The sequence below is a fragment of the Geotrypetes seraphini genome, chromosome 9, assembly GCF_902459505.1.
Source record: "Geotrypetes seraphini chromosome 9, aGeoSer1.1, whole genome shotgun sequence".
Lineage (NCBI taxonomy): Eukaryota > Metazoa > Chordata > Amphibia > Gymnophiona > Dermophiidae > Geotrypetes > Geotrypetes seraphini.
This window is the reverse complement of record NC_047092.1, coordinates 138,948,377-138,971,715: the sequence shown is the minus strand read 5'-3', so window position 1 is coordinate 138,971,715 and position 23,339 is coordinate 138,948,377. Positions and strand designations below refer to the sequence as shown.

At 41.5% G+C, this 23,339-nt stretch overlaps 1 protein-coding gene across 3 annotated transcripts in view; it reads right to left on the bottom strand.

Annotated features, from left to right (window-relative positions):
• Positions 1–23,339, bottom strand: part of CLSTN2 (calsyntenin 2) — a 1,243,607-nt gene that overhangs the window by 310,530 nt on the left and 909,738 nt on the right. The gene's annotated exons all lie outside the window — the stretch shown is intronic.

Genomic DNA, 23,339 nt, shown 5'->3' with positions numbered 1-23,339 from the left:
ACTGTTTCTTTTGATGGCCATACAGAACTGAAAACATATTTGAGCAAATACCTTGACTGAGAACCTGCTGTCCTGAAGTGAATGCAACAACAACTTCAATGTGCATTCCTCCTATGCATATACTGAAATGAAAACTGAAAGCAGTTTTATTCCAGTGCAAACAGATGTGCTGATATAAATGCACAATACAAATTTAATGTGCATTCCTTCAGTGAATACATATAACTGAAAACTCCCTGGATGAGAAACCTGTCCTGATGTAAATATATCAGCATCTGCGAATTATTAGGCTCCTAAAGCCCTCTGGTTCACAGGCTGATGTCCTGAGGTAAATGCAATAAGCAACGTTGATGCGTATTCCTTCAATAAATAACCAGAACTGCAGTTTTGTGCAAATGAAACCTACTGACCTAATGAAAATGCAATACACAACATCAATGTGTAGTTCTACACTGAATACACAGAACTGAAAACTGGTTTGTGGAAATACCCTGATGGAGAAATCTGTCCTGATGTGACCGTAATAAACAACTTGAGCAAAATTAGGTTTCCCTAGTTCCCTTGCTTCTTAGCCTGATGTTCCAAGGTAAATGCAATAAAGACTTCAATGTATATTCCATCCTTCAATGAATACTCAGAACTGAAAGCAGTTTTTGTGCAGAACTGAATGCCATTTTGTGCAACCAATACCTGATGTCCTGGAATAAATGCAAGAAACCAAACTTCAATGAGCCATTCTTCAATGAACAAACAGAACTGAAAACTGTTTGTGGAGATACCCAGATGGAGGAATATGTCCTGATGTACATGTAATAAACCACTTCTGCCAACAATTAGATATCTCAAGCCCTTTGTTTCCTAGCCTGCAGTATCCTGAGGTAGCTCCCTATCTTGCTTTATAAAGAGAGACATAGTCAGTAGAAGGAAGAAGGTCGTTGGTGAGGCCCCACTTGGAGTATTGTGTTCAGTTTTGGAGACCGTATCTGGTGAAGGACGTAAGAAGACTTGAAGCGGTTCAGAGGAAGGCGACAAAAATGATAGGCGGCTTGCACCAGAAGTCGTATGAGGAGAGACTGGAAGCCTTGAATATGTATACCCTAGAGGAAAGGAGGGACAGAGGAGATATGATTCAGTCGTTCAAATACTTGAAGGGTATTAACGTAGAACAAAATCTTTTTCAGACAAAGGAAAATGGTAAAACCAGAGGACATAATTTGAGGTTGAGGGGTGGTAGATTCAAGAGCAATGATAGGAAATTCTACTTTACAGAGAGGGTGGTGGATGCCTGGAATGCGCTCCCGAGAGAGGTGGTTGAGAGGAAAACGGTGATGGAGTTCAAAGAAACGTGGGATGAACACAGAGGATCTAGAATCAGAAAATAATATTAAATATTGAACTAAGGCCAGTACTGGGCAGACTTGCATGGTCTGTGTCTATATATGGCCATTTGGGGGAGGATGAGCTGGGGAGGGCTTCAATGGCTGGGAGGGTGTAGATGGGCTGGAGTAGGTTTTGACAGAGATTTCGGCAGTTGGAACCCAAGCACAGTAGCGGGTAGAGCTTTGGATTCTTGCCCAGAAATAGCTAAGAAGAAAAATTTTAAAAAAAATTTAAATTGAATCAGGTTGGGCAGACTGGATGGACCATTCGGGTCTTTATCTGCCGTCATCTACTATGTTACTATGTGTGTGTGTGGGGGCACTGTTGATTTCTTCTTGCATGTGACTCATGAAGTTTCTGAATAGTAGGAAATGTGCAAGTCAGGAATTTGTAAGCCTTGTTCATCAGCCATAAGGCCAACTATTCCAGTACAGTACTGACATATGCTACTAACACAAACATACTAGATGGACTAGACTAACTGTCCTGTCGCTTGTCTCACCTACCTCTTCCTTCTGGTCTAGCAAAAGAAGGAAAAATATACCAGTGAATTATCCTCATTTTTTTTTTTGTACTGTTTGGTATTCTTGCTAGGGTAGCGAGTCCAAATAGTACATCATTAATGGGATAAAATGTGGGTTCTTTCCTTGATGGTATAGGTGCTGTTGTATCAGATAATTGATGGGATTCCACCCCCACTGGGCTATATGCAAGATTATTTGATGTTGACCTTCTGTTTTCAATGTTTGTAATGCATTACGAATCACCTGAGCCAGCGCCGGATTCCTGTCAGTCTTGACTGAAGGAAAGTGGCTGGGACTTCCTGAAAACTTACCCATTGGAGAGGAAGCCGTTGGATTAGTAGTGTCATTTGGCACACTGGCATAGTAAAAGGGGGGCAGTTCGCCCTGAGCGCCATCTTGGTGAGGGAACCTGAACCCGTCCTCTCTGCCCCACGTTCCTTTCCTGCCCCCACCTTGTATCTCTTTAATATTCTCGGGGTAAGCAGCAACCTCAACCTGTGCCAGCATTAGCTCTTCCTCTGATGTCACTTCCTGGACCCGCGCCTAGGAAGTGATGTCAGAAGAAGAGCCAATGCTGGTGCAAGCATCAGGTTGGGGTTCCTGCTCATGAGGGAAGGGGGAGTGTGTGTGCTGTGTCAGGGAAGACCCTGTGAGTGGGGAGAAGTCAGTATCAGAGGTTTACACAGAGAGATTAGCACCCGTCCCTACACAGTACCAACAGGAGGCATCACTTAAGTCTATGCAAAAGAAGAACCTAATGCCCAAAGTTACTACATAGTCCAGGGTTAGGCAACCTGGTACTTGTTCATCATTTCCCAGATCTAAACCTATGCCTGTCACCACAGAGTTAAAAACCCCAGTGAGAATAGTGCAAAAAGGGTTAAGACCCAAAAGAAAGGTGGATCCACCTGTTGCTAGGCAGAGATCTAGTTTAGACCAGGTCACAACTTGGAGAAACAGTCAATCAGGGAGAGAGACACACCTGGGGCTGGGGGTGATCACATTACTGCTGGGAGAGAAAAGGGAGGATCCTACACCACTAAGGGAGAGCTGCCAAGACAGCCGGTGGCCAAAACTTAGAGGAAGCAGTACTGGAAACCTAGCTTCAGAGAGGAAGCAGAACCCAACTGAACTAGAGCCACAGGTATGCCCATTGAATAAGGAGATGCAGTGGGAGGAATGGCCTGGGGGTTCTGAGTTTGCTGAGTCTATGGAAATGGAAGAGGGTTTGGGCTGGTCTGTAGGCAGTGATACGGATTTAGACAATGCTGAGATTGTTGAAATGGACACTACCTGGATGGGTTTAAAGCACTGCTCTGCACTGTAAAGGGGAGCTAATGTTCTGTGAGAAAAACTGTGCTAGAGAAAGCCAAGAATTATGAAGCTTTTAAGGAAACTGGTTTTCTAGTTTGACTAGAAAAAACTCACACTGGTAAATACGGTAAGTACCAAGGAAGCAAATACTGTGTGAAATAATTAGCCAGTTAGGCAGTCAGAGGCAAGTCAGTGTTTCTGATGGAAAAAAAAAGACTGTGTTTTAACTGTTTGAGAAAAGTTTATTTTTGCTGGCAAAAGGAAACAAACTGTGTGTGAAGTCATTCATTGCTATAAATATTAGATGGGATAAAATGTTAATCTTTGGGTGGGATCTACAAGCAGATGTAAGGGTGGAACGGATCCCATGCACCGGTTTAATATAATGTTTGAACAAGTGGAGTGCTTCAGTCACATGGTTGAAGCTTTGTGAGAGCCGGCAAGGCTTGAGAACTAAGGAATTGAGCCAGTGGGCTAGAAAAATTAAAGGCAGATCTAAAGCAAGTAGCTTAGATTCGGCCAGGGCCTGCTGAGGACAGGTCAGTGAACAGAGTTTGTGGAAAAGAATGTTTTTGTTTTGGTGGTGTTTAAGCTCAGTGAAGATTTGATGTGAACTGTACTGAGCAAAGTAGCATTACCTACCAGAGGAAAAGTTCTGGTGTTTTGGTTTTGTTACCATTAATTTTTTTGTTGTTTAGTAATTTTGGAAAGTGCAAAGAGAGAAAGTGAATAAAAACTAATTTTTGTTCATCCATCCTGGTATTCCTGCATCTTTCAAACAGCCAGTTCTACCAATTCCATATTGATCATTCTGCTCAGTCAAAAATCAGTGACCAGGTCAACACTGTTGGTTATATATAACGGGTCAGCACCAGGCCACAGTGCACAGTAGGAAGGGGAGGAGGGACGCACTGGTTGTAGTGGGTGGGAGGAAGAGAAGAGGGTGGGGAGGGGCAGCACTGCCTCAGGCACCTCTCACCATCACTATGCCACTGATTTGGCAAGCCTTATGGATTAGCTGGGGGTGGAGCACTGGCTGCCAAAGATGTGCCATCAATTTCTGTAGCTACTGTTTTACTGTTGCCATGCTGTGCTGACCTGTCTGCTTCCTGAGCTCTTTGATGACCTCTTCCATGTCTTGCTGCTGCTGCTGTGAGTGCTGAGCCCTTGGTGCGGCCCTAGTATGCTGAACTGATGCCACCATATTAGTAACTGTGTTTATCTTTTTCTGTGTGGCACATCTTGTTGCTTTAGCTGCCCCTTTCTACCATTTGTTGCATTGCAGAGGCCTGTTGCTGTGTGAGAGATGCTAAAACAATAGCAGATGAGTTTCATTTCTCTAACCTATATCCGCAGACAATCCTCATTCCTAGAGTTACCATATGACTCCAGGAAAAGGAGGACAGATTGAGACATCCAGGTTTTACTTCCATTGCTTTCAATGGAAGTAAAACCCAGATGTCAATCTGTCCTTCTTACTTCCATTGCTTTTTTATGGAGCCATATGGTAACCCTACTCATTCCTATAAACCAGGGGTAGGGAACTCCGGTCCTTGAGAGCCGTATTCCAGTCGGGTTTTCAGGATTTCCCCAATGAATGTGCATGAGATCTATTTGCATGCAAGGCTTTTAATACATATTCATTGGGGAAATCCTGAAAACAAAGAAACATAGAATATGACGACGGAAGAGGGCCGGCGGCCCAACAAGTCTGCCCACTCAAGAACCCTCCCTCCCTGGTGTACCCATCTTTTATGGATAACTCTGTAGCACCCCCACCTGTTTGTCCCATCGACTTTTGAAGTCGAGTACGCTACTAGCCTCGACCACCTGGCGTGGAAGTTTATTCCATCTATCAATCACCCGTTCAGTGAAGAAGTAGTTCCTGGAATACGGCTCTCAAAGACCGGAGTTCCCTACCCCTGCTATAAACTAACAGCATACCTAGACACTGAACTATTATTTTTTTTAATCCTATGTATCTTTGCTGCTGTTTATAATCCTTTGCTGTAAGGCAATAACTATACAGAGGCCATTCTTCTCTTCCTCTCTGTTTTGCAGTAACCACTGGGAGTAATGTTACAAACCGGCCTATATTACAGATGGTCACTAGTGCATCCCACACATAGTAAAAAAAACAAAACTGGGCAACATGCCCTATTCCAGGATGGGCCTGAGAAGAAAGTGAGAGAAAAGACAGGGAATAAGCATCATCAGGTATAGACATCTCTTTTTGAGTAAACTGAAAAATAATTTTCAGCTAAAACCCCCCTTCCCCTTTTACAAAACTATAGCGGATTTTAGCGCCGGCCACGGAAGTAACAGCTCTGACGCTCACAGGAATTCTAAGCATATCGGTGCTGTTACTGTCGCGGCCTGTGCTAAAAATTGCTACAGTTTTGTAAAAGGGGGGACATTTTTTTATCTAGTTAATTTATTCCAATTAAAAAATGTATTTTTTTTTTTTTTTTTTTTTACACATATGGCTGCTAAAAAAACACATATGACATATGTTTTTATTTTAAGTATACTCAATTTATTTTGAATTTTCAATTTATTGTTGATTGTGACAGGTTTGGAAATGTAATCAGAAACTGTGTTAATGAGCAACACCGTTTACAATTATAGTATTTAGCACAGATGATATTTCTAGATTGGAAATTCCCAAACCTGTCTTGAGGGACCATCAGCTAGCCAGTTTTCAAAGAATACTCTTTGAGATAGATTTTTATGCACTGCCTTTACTGCACACAAATTTATCTTATATTTAATCACTGGTTATATCCTGAATACTTGAAGAATAGTGGGTCCCTCAGAACAGGTTGGGAAAAACTGCTATATAGTTGATGTGATTTATTTATTTAAACATTTATATCCTGCTTATCCCAAAAATTAAGCGGGTTGCAACAAACATACATAGATATAGATTAACATACAAATTTAGCATATACACACCAGCACAAATAAAACCATTCTAATAACATTTTCTTAAAAATTACCTCATAAAAATATTAAATGTGGAGACCCCAATTTCTCCCCTACACACTACCAAAGGCCTCCTGAAAATAATAAGCCTTCAAACACTTAGGAAAACATAAAAATAAAGGGATCTGATGAATCTGCTCAGGGAGTGCATTCCACAACTGTGGGCCTGCAACACTAAAAACTCATGCACGGGTTGTAGCCTTCGCAATGTCGTTAACGAGGGCATGTTCAACAAATGCTGAGATCCAGACCTCAGTAAAAGAGAAGGTACATGCGGTACAATTAATATATAAAATAAAATAAATAAACATAAATTTCAGCTTACACTTGCATCTTTAGGCACAAGGATCTGCACATACAATTTACACAGAGTTCCAAAAAGGGGGCAAAGGCATGAGAGGAGCATGGATGGATAAAGGGCGTTCCAAGAATTGGCTTGCAGTGTTATAGAATAAGGGAGATCTGCACCAAATTTAGACAAAATAATTTATACCAGGATTCAGTTGGTGTAAATCTTTGCACCCAAGCTGAGCACAGATCCTAGTACCGAACACTATACTATAAATCAGGGGTATCCAACCTGCAGCCCCGTGAAGTATTTTGTGCGGCCCCGGTTGAGGGTGACGCAGTGTTTTCCTCTGCCACCCTCAGGTGTTTACCGTCTTGCTGGCTCCCTCCTCTGTCTTGCTGCAGCGTTTGCGCAGCCCCAGAAACATTTTTTTCAGCCAATGCGGCCCAGGGAAGCCAAAAGGTTGGACACCCCTGCTATAAATGGTGCTCAACTCTGAGCATCATTTATAGAATAGTGCTTGGTACAAATTTTTATTGATATTGATTTTTGGGTGTCATATGCAGTATAAAGGACATTAAGAAAAGGGATAAATCCTTTTTCAGGTACATCAATGATAGGAAAAGAAACACAAATGGGATAGTACGCCTTAGGAAAGCAGACGGGACTTATGCAGAATCAGATTCCGATAAAGCCGAACTACTAAACGAATACTTCTGCTCAGTCTTTACCTGCGAGGCGCCAGGGTCCGGTCCACAGTTGCAAGCAAGGCATAGCTCAGATGACCCGTTCTGGAATTTCGAGTTTACACCCAGCAGCGTCTACTGCGAACTATCAAGACTCAAAGTGAACAAAGCCATGGGACCGGACAATCTACACCCCAGGGTGCTTAGAGAGCTGTGTGATGTCCTGGCAGAGCCATTGTCTGTGATCTTCAATCTTTCCTTGAAGGCGGGAAAAGTCCCCTTGGACTGGAAAACAGCCAATGTAATCCCACTCCACAAAAAGGGCTGCAGGACAGAGGCTGAGAATTACAGACCGGTGAGTCTCACATCCATAGTGAGTAAACTCATGGAAACACTAATTAAGCATAAATTAGATACAATCCTAGACGAGAAGAATCTACGGGATCCCCGCCAACATGGATTTACCAGAGGCAGGTCCTGCCAATCCAATCTGATTAGTTTCTTTGACTGGATAACAAGGAAACTGGATGTGGGTCAGTCCCTGGACGTCGTTTACTTGGACTTTAGTAAAGCTTTTGATAGCGTTCCGCACCGCAGACTATTGAACAAGATGAAATCAATGGGACTGGGAGAGACGTTAACTACATGGGTCAGTGATTGGCTAAACAGTAGACTTCAGAGAGTGGTGGTAAATGGTGCCCCTTCAAAAACGTCGGAGGTGATCAGTGGAGTGCCTCAGGGCTCGGTCTTGGGCCCGATCCTCTTCAACATATTTGTGGGAGATCTGACTCAGGGGCTTCAGGGTAAAATCACATTATTCGCCGATGACGCCAAACTATGCAACATAGTAAGTGAGAACACTTTACCAGACAGTATGACGCAGGACCTACTTCTATTGGAACATTGGTCCTCGACTTGGCAGCTAAACTTCAATGCTAGAAAATGTAAGGTCATGCACCTCGGCAGCAGGAATCCATGCAAAACTTACACACTAAATGGTGAAACCTTAGTTAGGACCAAGGCGGAACGTGATTTGGGGGTGATCATTAGCGAAGACATGAAGACTGCCAATCAAGTGGAGAAGGCTTCATCAAAGGCAAGACAAATGATGGGATGCATCCGAAGAAGTTTTATCAGCCGGAAGCCCGAAGTTATAATGCCATTGTACAGATCCATGGTGAGGCCTCATCTGGAGTATTGTGTACAATTCTGGAGGCCACATTACCAAAAGGATGTGCTGAGAGTTGAGTCGGTTCAAAGAATGGCCACCAAAATGGTCTCGGGACTCAAAGACCTCCCGTATGAAGAAAGGCTGAATAAATTGCAGCTATATTCACTTGAAGAACGTAGAGAGAGAGGAGACATGATAGAGACGTTTAAATATATCACCGGCCGTATTGAGGTGGAGGATGATATCTTCTTTTTTAAAGGCCCCTCTGCCACAAGAGGCCATCCGCTGAAAATCAGGGGTGGGAAATTTCATGGCGACACCAGGAAGTTCTTCTTCACCGAAAGGGTGGTCGATCGTTGGAATGAACTTCCACCTCAGGTGATTCAGGCCAGCAGCGTGAAGGATTTTAAAAGGAAATGGGATACACATGTGGGATCTCTAGGGGGGTAAATTCAAGGGGGTAGGGTTGTTGGAGTGGGCAGACTTGATGGGCTGTGGCCCTTTTCTGCCGTCATCTTCTATGTTTCTATGTTTCTATTTGGTCCTTAATGCTGTAGAAATTTTGTATAAATTACTCTAACAACTCTAATAATAAAATAAATCAAATCAGATTTATAACTACAAACCACAGCTTCAGGACCCTTCATATATCTGAAGTTTTGTAAGTCTTTTATATATTGCATCCCTGACATCAGCAACATATACAGTTCAATATACAGGCAAAACAAAATGGGGTAATTCTATAACAAGGGCATTAATATTTTCACACCCATTATCCTATGAATACGACGTTCAAAATAATGTACAAAACTTTGGTTGTGCACCCAATTTATGCATGCAATTTAACATGGAAATTTACACCATGTTTCAGTTGGTATAAATCCTCGTGCCTAAACGTTAAACATGAATCCCTATGCTAGGTGCTGTTCTATAAACAGCACTTAACTCAGAGTCAGCAGAGGAAAGAAATACAGAAGATTACAAGAGAAAGCATATTCATTGTGGAGATCTTGAAAACCCAACTGGATCATGGTCTTCAAGGATCGTGGTTGTCTTATCCCTGTACTATAAGGAGCCACCTGCATTTAGGTAGCATAAAATGTGCATTAATGCCAGTATTCTAGCCATTGTGCTTGTATGGGGATACATATATACATAAATGACCATTTTCCAGGTAAACATGCCAATATTTGATGGCGGCTATGTTGCAAGTGGGAGTTCACATGGGTAAATGTAAATATGGACAAGGCACTTATTGCATTCTTTCACAATCTAGACTCTAGATTTTACACCAGTTCTATGGCTGGTTTAAGTGTTCATGACTAAAATATAGGTTTGTATACTCCATTCAACAGGACCTAGCCCATTAAGATTAAAGATTTAGTTTAAAGCAGGGGTAGGGAACTCCGGTCCTCGAGAGCCATATTCCAGTCGGGTTTTCAGAATTTCCCCAATGAATATGCATTCAAAGCAGTGCATGCAAATAGATATCATGCATATTCATTGGGGAAATCCTGAAAACCCAACTGGAATACGACTTTCGAGGACCGGAGTTCCCTACCCCTGATTTAAAGTGTTTGGTTGCTTTTGTGACAACAGAGTATCAGTAAATGAATACTTATTTTTTCCCTTTTACCAATAATATTTTGTTCTATTTCTGAAGTTCTTTTTAAAATTTTCTTGACTTTATTGATTTGACTTTTTTTTAATTTAAAAAATGATTATGATCTTTTGTATTTGCAGAAATAGAAAAGGTAATACAAGCTAGATATAAAGATACTATTTTTTAGACTGCAGACTTGACAGATTATTGTTTTATATACTGTGATGAGCACACAGAGTAAAAACTTATATAACCCTCAAGCTGCACTTCAGTCTTAACCTTTTCCTATCGTAATAAATTTTACTTTACGCTGGTCCCAATCGTAATTATTTTAGCAAAGTTTTGTATTATTCACCGTTATCATTTACAGCTATTGTAAATATAATGTAAATAAGTCATAAGTCTGTAAATTCAAATATTTTGTGCTCCTGGCTCTTTATTAGTCCATACAGACTGTTTATCTATGATGGTAACAACATTTTTGGAATGTCCCGTCATCCGGGACACACGATAGGAAAAGGTTAATTTTGCAAGAGGAAGCTCATTACTGGTTTTATTTCCCCAACATTGTCCTGCATTCATGGGGTAAATTCCAGTGGAGTTTGTAACAACCTTTTCAGGCCAGATTTACAGTATATCTTACATATTAGGTGTAGGATCTTCTTTCTGCAAGTAGTAGTGATGGCTTGAGAAAGAGAGAGCAAGCAAAGGACAGAGAATGAACGTCTATAGAGAAAACTCAACCTTAACAGGGAATGTGAGTACAGAAATCAGCAACACATTAAATACAGAGAGAAGCTAGATAGGGCTTCTAAGCTAAGATGGCTCTTAAGCAGCACTACAACTTCCATAAACATCAGGAATAGGGATATTTTGAGACAGAGACATTGGAGGAGGCAGGTGAGTCCCAGTTAACTCAATTAAGACTAACCTTTCCTAAGTAAAAAGGAGATTTCTCTCTTTAGAGGCAGAAAACTGAGTTTGTGGTTCATATGAAAGCCCTGACAATCAAACCCAGTATCTATAACCAGTATTCCCAACTAAGAACAACATGGGGTTTGAGAAGTATGATGTTGCCACATGCAGAGATTATGGTACTCTATCTTCCCATTGCTAAGCCAGAATGAGTACTATGCTGAGAAATGAGGATGCTCTCACAAAGCTGGTGGTCAGTGGATAGTATTTAAAGCTGAGGTATTCAACCTTGATTCTCATGGGCCACAACTTAATTGGGTTTTCACCATTTCCCCAATGAATATGCATGAGATCTTTTTACAAGCACTGCCCCTATTGTACGCTAATAGATCTCATGCATATTCATTGTGGAAATCCTGAAAACCTGACTAGATGAAGATCGAGGATGAATACCCCTGATTTAGAGGGTAAATCACTCACCAACACTTCTGAAGTAAATATGCATGTAAATGATTAGAATACTGGCACATATGTGCATACCAAGGAGGCAGTACATGCAAGTCTATCTCATGCATATTCATAGTACATATACTGACAATCCAACTGGCTGGTTGTGCCCTGAGGAATGAAACAGAGAAACATAATGGCAGATAAAAAACCAAATGGTCTATCTAGTCTGCCAATCCATAGCATACACTATATTCTCTTCTAAGAGATCCCATGTGGATCCCATGTGCCTGTCTTTGCTTTCTTGAATGCAGACACAGTCGTTGTCTCTACCATCTCTACCTGGAGACTATTCCATGCATCTACCCCACTTTCTGTAAAAAAGAGTATTTCCTCAGATTACTCCTGAGCCTATCACCTCTTAACTTCATTCTATGCCCTCTCATTCTGGAGCTTCCTTTCAAATGAAAGAGACTCACCTCATGTGCATTTATGCCATGCAGGTATTTAAATGTCTCTCAAGAACACTATTTGCTTAATCTTTTGTAAACCGCATAGAACTTCACGGTATTGTGGTATATAAGCTGTTATTATTATTATTATTATCGTAGTGACAATATTTCTATTTCCTGGTTATCCTGTGCCATTGTGCATGCCTGAAGTTGTTTTGAAGAATTTCTGGCTGGTGGAAGCTTATTTGAGAATCTCTGAAGAAATCGAAGGACTGTTGGTGACACGAGCGCTTGTTGGAGAGGTTTTTGGCTGTCGTGGACCTGCTTGCTTACTGTGAGAGACTGAGGAACGCCGTTGAAAAGAAGAAATGTATTCAGTACTGACGGATCTCTTCCAGTAGTGTTCTCTGGCGCCAGAGCTGTGTTTTTTGCTTCCGTTTTTCAAGATTTTTGTATTTTGAATCTTTATATTATTACTATTTATAAAAATGATAAAAATGAACTATAAAAAGATTTTTTTTAAAAAGGCAAACAAATTATTACTGTGCACAGTAGTGGGGTTTTCCCTTCTTTTACACTGTGCTGTGGGTGTGAGTTTTTTGCCAATGACAATAAGAACGCCAGCTGTAAATCAACAATGATTGCTGCGTGATAATAGTTTTTGAGGCTTTTTTTTCCACCTGTTTTGATTTCAATGTTAGATCTTAGAGAGGGTAGCCCACTGCTGGTGAGTGACAATATTATTTAAATGTCTCTATCATATCTCCCTTCAACCACCTTTCCTCCAAAGTATACATATTGTGATCTTTAAATCTGTCCACATATGTCTTATGATGAAGACCACCAACCATTTTAGAAGCCAAGGTCAGATTACATTATAAGAGGTTGGTCAGTTATCTAGGAAGTTACAATAGTTTGACATGGACATTCAATAGGATTGCTATTACAGGTAGATCAATACAATTACTAATACAGTTAGGTCATAGTTACAACTTCAATAGATCATCGTTGGCTCATCGTTATGTCCCAGGAGTTGCATTAGACAGTTTACAAATGTGCATTTACAATTACTATTTCAGTTATTTCAGGGTTGGCTCCCCATCTTGTTATAGAAATGCTTTTAAAAGTTTTTCTTAATCTGAGATAGTGGTCACAAAATCGTAGTGTAAGCAATAGTTGGTTCCATTGTTCTATCTATTATGTCTAACCACACCATGTTTTGTCAGACAATGCTTTGCCACATTTTGTCATACTGTCACCTTTCTCTCTACTAGACTATACATTGTATCTTTCATGCTATGATTACCACACTGTCTACTGTGCTACATTCTCATGCTATGCCCACTTCACAATGTTTGCCATCCCATGTCTACCACACAAGGTTCTACCTTGTAACATACCATACTGTCATACTAGGTTAGCCACATTTGTATACTATATCTACCATGCTATGTTTCCCACGCCATATTTTGTATATATAATACTAGGTATGCCATGCTAGGCTTGTATATATAATACTAGGTTTCCCATGCTATGTATATCATACTTTATATTAACAACTAGTACTGTGAAATCACAATGCAACATATGTTTAAACAAAATCTATCACCAACATCTGACAACATAATGGGACCTGAAAAGAATCATCCTTAATTTCACATGCTAGTATCTTCAAAGAAAATAGACTAATAGATGACACCATTGAATAAACAACTCATACAGAGAATAGATTTGTTATTAATTGTACAGACTCTGCAATAACTATTATTGTGGGTAGATATAAAAATAAGGAAACATGAAAATTTATTTAGCATAGTATCATAGTAAATGACAGCAGATAAAGACCTGAATGATCCATCCAATCTGCCCGTTAGTTACTCTTATTAAAAATACATGATTAAATTAACTTGTCTCTTCTTTGATATTTTTGGGCCATAGACTAAAGTCCACCTGGTATTGTCCTAGGTTCTAACTAGTGAAGTTCCCACCAGCACTCACGCCAACCTATCCAACCATTCCGTTGTTTGAAGGATATCTACTGTAAAGTCTGGCTAGTAATCTCCTCATGTTCCAAGTTAGTGGAGTTCCCATTGATGTCCTCCCCAGCCCATCCTACACTGAATCACCATATATATTTGCCTGATTGTTAACTCATGACTGTTTTTCAGTTACTTCAGTTTAAATGACTATTTTTTTTTTCAAGGAAATACTTGCTCATCTTGGATCATCTTAAAGCACAATTCCATTTCTGTTTTTCTCTATCCTTCATCAGAGAATACTAGTTACCATACTATTGTACATATGGTACTTTGAGTTGTGTGCATAAATTTGGGTGCACACCCAATTTGTGCATGCAACTATTGAATAATGAGCCAATTAGTGCTCAAAGGGCTAGATTTACAAAGCAAACCGATCGTGTACCTATTGGTTTGCGACCCCTTTGCGACCCAATTTTACTCCGGCCCGATTCACTTACCTCTGTGCTAATCCGATTCTGATCTGTGCATGCAAATGAGGGGAACGGCATGCAAAGTAGGCAGGGACGTGATTCACCAGAGAAATTTTTGAAACTGACTGGGCTGGCTGATCAACACAAGAAGCGACTGCTGGGGACCAGTTGCAAACGTTCTTTCTCACTGTCCTTGGCCTGAAATCCCAGCTCTCTGCTCTACTCTGCTCCTTCCATGGAACTTGCAAAAAAACCCAGCAGACACCGCTAAAGAAAAGCAAGAACAGTGGTCTTCAGCTTGGGCAGATGTCCTTAAAACGGAAGCATAGTGTGTGCTTGGCCAGTCCAAAGCAGCGCCAGTGGAAGAAAGATAGGAGACCACTACGATAATGCAGATGCCGCCCCGACTCTCCTGCTCTCTGCCCTTTCCCGCAGTGTGAGCCTGTGGTTTTAAAGCGTGGCTGCATTGCGGGGAAGGGCGGCAGAGAGCAGGAGAGTCAGGGCGGCAAGAGCAGGGCTATGCTGGAAGGGGCAGAGAGCAGATGAATTCAGGATGTTTCTGCAGCGATGTTTCTTGGCCCTCCCCTATATCCTGCTTACAGTGAACGGGGCAGTGTCGGCAAAAGGGAAGAGGCTGCTACTGCTGGGGATAGACCTTCCCTGGAAGAGCAGGAGAGTTGGGGCCCGTAAAAAAAAAAAAACGGACACAAAATGCATGCGCAGACCATCTGCAGGGAAAGCAGATGGTCTGCGCATGCGTCAGGATTGCACACTAGCGATCCGTGCGATCGGAGGGGGGGCGTTCCTCCGATCGCCTTCATTTGAATTTTTTGCTGTTGTGAATTGGTCAGGCCTGCGGGGATCGGCCATGGAAGTCAGGTTAGTGAATCTAGCCCAAAAGTGGCTTAATTAGAATCAATTTAAATTTGAAAGTTCCCCCAAAAAGGGGTGCGGAAATGGGTGGATCAAGGGCATTTTTCAAATTTACATGTGTAATTAGAGAATAAGGCGCATCCATACCTAAGTTAGGTACAAGAATTTGGACAATGTTTCAGCTGATGCAAATGGATGCACCAAAAGTTAACATAAGCAAAGAGAAACGACCAGTGTTTTTTTAGCTCTTTCTAAGTTATCAGTTTGTATATCAATCTTTAGTTTTACCTTGGACACATGTTCTATATTTTATGCATATGTGTCATTATTGGTTTTATGCTATTAAAAAAATTGGTAAAGCTCTCCCTTTAAACCCAATACAAGGATGACACTTGCACTAAAATTTCAAAAATTAAGTGAAGGGGTTTCAGTACGGGCTCAATTATCCCTACGAGTGACCAAAAGCCCCAGGCAGGTATTCATAGGTGACTAGCACCAGACCCGAGGGTCTAAATAAACCCTGCCCAGTACATCATGATTACCCTTGTTTTAAAACATTTAATTAATAACATTAAATAAATATAAAGTGCAACGTGCATTCAATAAGGGGATAAAAGGAGGGGAAGGTGTGTTTGAAAGCCCTACAAAAATAAAAAATTAATTATTGGTTTTATACAGTCCTGCTTGCTTTTATGGATACTTTATGTACAATTGTATAAGTGTATGTTAAATTTTTAACTTTCCTTCTTTTTACTTGTGTTTGTCCCCTGTAGGTTCATTTGTGGCATTAAGTACCACACATCTGTGCCCATCAAATTAGATAGGTTAAGCTTATGGCAATGCTTTTCTTTCCTTTTCGTTTCACATTGGCACTTTAATATTTATAAAATTGTATCACTACTGCTAAGATCGATCATTTCCCCTCAACTGCTTCACCCATCTCACATTCAGAGTATTTTCATTTTCACCAAATCACAGCTGGCAGAGCAATTCTTACACTTTTCCCATCCAGTAATGATTTTTCACCTTTCTCTTTGTCTATAAGCATACCATCAATTCTGCACTTTATCATTTTATTTCCACTACCTTTCTCTTTGTCTATAAGCATACCATCAATTCTGCACTTTATCATTTTATTTCCACTATCATTTTAATTTCACCATATTTTTGGTATTTCTATTTTCATTTTTCTACTTTTCATGTCATTACTTTGTTCTAATTTAATTTTCATGTCACTTTGCTTTCTTAAGGACACCTGAGGAAGGCATATTTCTTGCTGAAACATGGACCATGTAGGGTCCAACTCTCACTTGTGAGCATGTACCATCAGAGACACTTATACCTAGTTTACATTTAAGGTTGCTTTTCAGCCTGATTTTAAAGTGTTTGTTTTGAATAAATTATTTATCCTGGACATCCAGAGACTTGTGCACTTAAAGTTAAGTACACGTCCCAGGCATAAGTGCAGTTTATAGAATACCGTGTTTCCCCGAAAATAAGACACTGTCTTATATTAATTTTGGGCCCAAAAAAGGCTCTAGGTCTTATTTTCGGGGCAGGTCTTTTTTTTCTCATGTACTGTGCAATGATCATCTCTCCCTTCCTCTCCTCCATCCCAATTCTTCCTATTTCCTTTCTCTCCCCCCACATGTGCAGCATCTTTCCTCCCCTCTCACCCATCCCCTTGTGCAGTGTCTTTCTATCCCTCCCTCCCATCCCCCTGTGCAGCAGAACCTTTGCAGCTTGTATCCCTCCCTCCCCCTGCCCCACTGCGCACCCATCCACCGACCCTTCCATCTCTCCCGTCGACCGCGAGACCAAAATACTGTACCTTATAACAAACAGCAGCATCGCAGCTTTGCGGTCTTCTTCTGCCCGGGCACATGTGCTGCATTGTTGATGACATAATCAGTGATGCGGTAGAGGGACGCCTGGGCGAAGCAGCCTGTATACATTGCTGTTTGTTACAAGGTACAGTATTTTGGTCTCATGGTCGGCGGGAGAGATGGAAGGGTCGGTGGGGGGCATGGGGGATTGGTGGGGGGGTGCAAGGGGAAGCACTGCTGCCGGCGACTAGGGCTTATTTTCAAAGGTAGGGCTTATATTAAAACCTACCCCGAAAATCATGCCAGGACTTATTTTTGGGGTAGGTCTTATTTTTGGGGAAACATGGTACCTCTTAGCATTTTTGGCAGGGAGGGCCACCAATTTTTTTTTTTAATTATTATTTATTTCTAAATGTCTAGATTGCCTATCCCTATCCAGTTAACGTAGAACACTCACAATAGGTCATGACAGGACACATAAAAATATTTTCAGTTACAGTACAATCACATATTAGCATAACCCCTCAAAAACTAGAGAAGCAATATATTATCAATCTGCACTAAATTAAATCATCATGATCATAATTCAAGATATCCTGACTAACTTTACAACACAGATTCAGAAAAGGGCCTCAACATATAATTCAGTCTTTAACATTTTCCTGAACTTTAACCCCTTATTCTTATCATCCCTAACTTTGGTGATCCCTTATTTCTGAGGGAGAAAAGAACCTGAAGAAATTACCTATGTAGACTTAAAAGCTTATGCGGTTAAAGCAGTGGACTAAAAACCAAATCCTTCTTTCCCATTGACTGCCTTGTGACCTTGGGCAAGTGACTTCACTCTCTATTCCCTCAGGTACAACCTTAAATAGTAAATTATCTTAGACAGGAAAATAAAGTTTGTATCTGAACTCACAACTTCCTTTTAATTATTTGGAAAGGCAAGCAATTATCCCATATCTAAATCAACCGTCCAACATTTTCTTTTGGCAAATTAAAACAAATAAGAAAAATTCCAGTTACTTGTAGTTGCCATATAGCAGTTAGAACTCTGTAAATTTTGGTTATGGTGGGGTGGAAGGGTAGGGGAGGTTATATGATGGAGTGGTTCTGAGTAAAAAAAGACACGGGGACCGTTTACAAAGTAAACCGTGGTCACCGCAGTAAATACGCAGGAATGGAGAAATTTGCAACTGGTTTACTGCAGGAATGGGGACAAGACCTTTCACTGCCCCAAGGGAATGGGGACAAGGCCTTTTACTGCCCCATGGGAGTGGTGAAAAGTCTTGCTCCTGTGGTAAAAAAAAATTGCGCCCGTGTCAGACTTGGCATCTCCTCTCCAGCTCTTCCTGCATCTATTTTACCTTCAGGAGCCAGTCATACCATGATGAAGACAGAAGGAACCCCAAACCAAAGCCTGAGACCAATGTGATTTGAAGAATAAAATTACCAGACAACAAAAGGTAGAAAAAAATAAATTTTAAAAAATAAATTGATTTTATATTTTGTGATTAGAATATTTCAGATTTGAAATATGTATCCTGCTAGAGCTGGTAATAGACATAACTGGGGACCACAAAGCCCAAGCTGTGCTGCTTCTTTAGCTTCCAGCTGGCTTAGGGCTCTCTTTGCTCTCTTTCTGACCAGGGGGCAGTTGCCCTAGTTGCACTCCCCTAACACTATTCTTGCCATGTGTGACTGAAGTATTCTGTTAGCTTGATTTTTCTGTGTAGCATTCTGTAGTAATTTTGTTTGTTCAGTTTTCACAATAGTGGAAGGAATATTTATGAAAGGGAGGAGAGACAGGGGTTTTGTTGATCCTTGCTCTGTATTATATGTGCTTATAAAATGACAATTGTACAGAATATTGTCTCTTTTAATACTTTAATAAAATAAGTTCAGTATAAAATCATAACTATTCGAGGCTTGTATGGATGGGATCTGACAGTTTGCAGGATGGGGACCAAGCTTGTGGGGCGGGGATGGGGCCTGAGCTCGCGGGAACCGGGCAGGGGTGGGGACTGAACTCGCGGGGACGGGCAGGGACGGGGACGAGCTCACGGGGACGGGGTGGGAACAGTGATAATTTTTTTCCCCCATGTCATTCTCTAGTTCTGAGGTCTGTCTTTCTGTTCTGCTTGCACCAGTTCAAAAATCCTTCACATTCAGCACAAACTGAATCTGTATTATTACTTGGATTCTACAGTAACAATAGCTCCAAGATTACAGTTTCTATCACTGAGCACTTGTATCTGTAAATGCGTCACCAATATGGGCTCTTTTTAACACAGAACAAATATATAGAGGCAATTTAGTGTGATTTCTGTGACATTTATTTGGGCTAGGTTTGTCGAAAAGGTTATTAGTACTTAGTACTATTCACTCACGTTTGATTTTTAACAGCATCACCGACACGGGTATTTTGCAATATATTACAAGGTGTAAGATTTTAATAGATCTGTTAGTCATATATTATAATGAAATGGCATCATTTTTTAAAGTAACATTAATTTACTAAATTGTTGGATGGACATGACGATACATGTTTTCTAATCAAGGTTTGTCTTTATTTGGGACTCGAATCCCTTTTACATTGTTGAGATTTATATTGCTCAAGTGTATGTGAGACAACCATACAACTAAAACATATTTAATATGTGCATCTTTGTTATTAATATGTTTTATGATTAGGTTTCATGCAGATTCTTTTGAGCTGAGTGATATTTGTATGTAAGATGAGATATGCGCTTATTTATTGTCACAGGGAAGTCCTTGTGAGCTCCAGTGTAAACCTAGAGAAGCCAGTTGCAAATGAAACACCAGCGGAATTGACCCAGTGCCCAGACAAACCCAAACCCATGCCACAGCCTAGAGCTGGGGGGGGGGGGGGAGAAAGAGGCACACATAGAGAATACTTTGAAAAGGGTACCTAAGCAAACAATTACCAATTTATCTTTTCCTAGGCCAGGGTCCAGTGGGACAAAATCAGCACAAGTAGGAACCTTAAAGTCAGGAAACATAAATTCATGGTTTACTTCTAAACGGGACACACAGTGAGTGCTACAAGCAAGGAGCCAGTTCAAACAGGCACACAACTCTCAGGAGGAGTCAGCTGATTAGGGAAAAGCCCATACCTGTTGCTAGCTTCCACACTCCTAGTAAAGAAAGGCAAAGGGGAGGAATAGAGGGCAGCATTGGGCAGACTCAAAAGGTGAAGTATGAACTCAGACCATGTTTGGTTGAGAGGACAAACACAGCTCCAAAAGGAAATAAGGTCAGACAGCTACATGAGTTTGTGTTTGAATATCCTGAAATTGAAATGCAGGAAGATATCATGGCATGCTACTCTGTAAGTAATGGGTCTTTGAGTCAGGAAGAGCCCATGGAGTTTTCTGAAGCCAATTTAGCACCTTCTGAATGCCAAATGGAAACTGATAATGAGTAAATGTTTAAAAGTTTGCTACAGGGGAAAGCATGGTGACAATATTCAAAGATGTGGTTCATCTGAGTTACTAGAAAGAAGCTTGAAGCATTTGACCAAGTATTGTTATATGAATGTCCTGACAAAGCAAAGACTGTGTTTGCTAACATTTACTGATGCTGCTCATTTAAGAAAGGAGAATAAAACTCAGGCCATTGTTTTTTCATGAAGGAGTACAAGAGATGTTTGTAACTTTATAGCAGTGTGAGAATGCAAGGCAGAGAAAGCCTTTAAAAGTAAAAGGAACTATGAATAACGTCAAGCCTGCTTTGGGCAGTATAACATTACAAAGGACTCTGAGTTATTAAAACCTGAATGGGATTTTGGGGAAGGGATCACAAATAACTGATCACTGAGGGAGGATGATCCCAGAGCCGTTGAGTTTGGCCTTACAATAAAATCTCAGTGGTGATTGTCAGGTAGTGCCTGCATTGGACTATAAAGGAATTTAGAGGGAGGCAGAAGTTTGAGAGAAAGCTAATTTGCCTGTCCCTGCAAGCATGCGAGTTTGGCTCAGCCTGAGTAGGACAGAGTAAAGCCTGCCTAAATGGTAGAACTGTAATAGCAGAAAGAAGAGTGTTTTGTTTTGAACACAAATATGTTTTGGACTTTAAAAGGAATTGAAGTAAATCTGCCTATAGAACCCAGATGGGAGAAGATATTTTTGTTTTGCGAAACTATTTTTAAACAGTTTAATGAGAAACCTATGTTCCAATAAAAGTACATAATACAGGATGTGTTTGTGACTCTAGACCAGAGGTCTCAAACTCAAACCATTTGCAGGGCCACATTTTGGATTTGTAGGTACTTGGAGGGCCGCATAAAAAAAGTTAATGTCTTATTAAAGAAATGACAATTTTGCTTGAGGTAAAACTTTTTATAGTTTATAAATCTTCCTCCCCACCGAAGGCCTGCATGTACCCCCCTTCCTTGCAGTGTCCTCCAGCTTCCCCCCTGGCCTCCCGGACTTAGTTTCAGCTAATTACCGCAGCCTGCAGAGAGGATCGCCGGTGCTGTAGTGTTCCTTGCAGGCTGCCGTCGGCCTTCATAGCATGTTCCCTCTGCCTTGGTCCCGCCCCTCCTCTGACATCAGGGGCAGGATCTCGGCAGAGGGAACATGCTGCTGAGGACAAAGGTAGCCTGCAAGGGTCGCTATAGCATCAGCAATCCTCGCTGAAGGCTGCGGTAATTATCTGAAGGTAAGAGCGGAATGCCAGGGGGAAGCTGGAGGACACTACAAAGAGTGGGCAGCACTAGTACAGACCTCGGGCCGCAAAATAGTACTTGGCAGGCTGCATGTGGCCCCGGGCCACGTGTTTGAGACCACTGCTCTAGACCTTATAACTTTTTTTCCAAGTACCATATTTCCTACCACCTCCAATAAAAAATTCACTCGGATGAGGTCTGTGAGTTGAGCAGGTACTAGCTTGACTCACACTAGCCAGTCCACGCTCAGCCACAATGTGCTCTTAAGTATTTTATATTTATTTGTTCATTATTTTAGACCCTTGATGTAGGCTTTTAGCCAAAACACTGACAGTGTTGGGTCTTTGTGAATAACGAATTACAGTTCCAGTTCTTTAGGCCTTTGTGTTGGTTCTTGTGATTACAGCAGCTGCAAGACGCAACTCAAAGAAAAGCTAAGAAAATTCTCTCTCTGGTGCTGCAGCAATGGAATCCATGCAGGGATCAATAATGGAGTTTGTATCTGTTGAAGATGGTGCCAATGCAGGACCCTCCTCAGCCCCAGCTTTACTATTCTCCAGGTGCAGTATTTGTCCATCCCAGAAGCAGCTAGCCAGGATTGATTTATTAGCAATCATGAGGGAGATCAAGTGTAGCAATGCTAAACTAATTGTTCAATTGCTGAAGATGCTAAATAAAATAGGGTCTGTTTGAAAAGGTTTAAAAGAAGTTATAAAGAAACTGAAGTGGAAAATCACATACATATCTTCTAACAAGGGGCTAGATTCATGAACTTGCCTGATCGAGACCGCTTCATGCTGATTTGGGCAGGTCCGATGGATTTTTGAAACTCCAATAAGCAGATGGGGGCAGTCAGAGGAACGCTGCACGGATCGTTGGTGCGCGATCCCAACACATGCTCAGACTATCTGCTTTCCCTGCAGATGGTTTGCACATGTATTTTGTGTCTGGGTTTAAAAAAAAAATTGCTGTTTTTTTTTTTGACGTACGCCGACTCTCCTGCTCTCCCCTTCCAGCCAAGCCCTGCTCTTGCTGCCCAGACTCTCCTGCTTTCTGCTGCCTTCCCCACAGTCCCGCTTTAAACCCACGGATTGCACTGCAGGGAAGGCAGCAGAGCTGGAAGATTGGGACTGGACAGGCTTCAAAAAAACCCCAAAGACTGAAGATTGGGGCAGAGTGCAGGGCGGCAGTGGAAGATTGGAGCAGAGGAGTGCAGGGTGGCAGTGGAAGATCGGGACAGAGGAGTGCAGGGCGGCAGTGAAAAATCGGGGCAGAGGAGTGCAGGGCGGCAGTGGAAGATCGGGGCAGAGGAGTGCAGGGCGGCAGTGGAAGATCAGGGCAGAGTGCAGGATGGCAATGGAGCAGGAGAGTCAGCAGAGACGTGTGCAACTGGTCCCCAACAGTCGCTTCTATTCTTGATTGGCCAGCCCAATCGGTGTCCCAAATTTGTTTGGTGAATCGCGTCCCTGCCTACTTTGCATGCGTTTCCCCTCATTTGCATGCACGGATTTGAAGCGGATCGCTGGAGAGGTTAGTGAATAGTGCAGGAGGGAAATCTGGTCGCAAAGGGGTCGCAAACTGATCGGTACACGATCGGTTTGCTTTATGAATCTAGCCCAAGGAGAAGATCTTCACACTTAAGTAATATATTAATATCCAGCATAGTGCTATTAAGCAATTACTGCTAAAAGATGAAGACCTGGAGAATTGCTCAGATGTAAATCTCGGAATTATG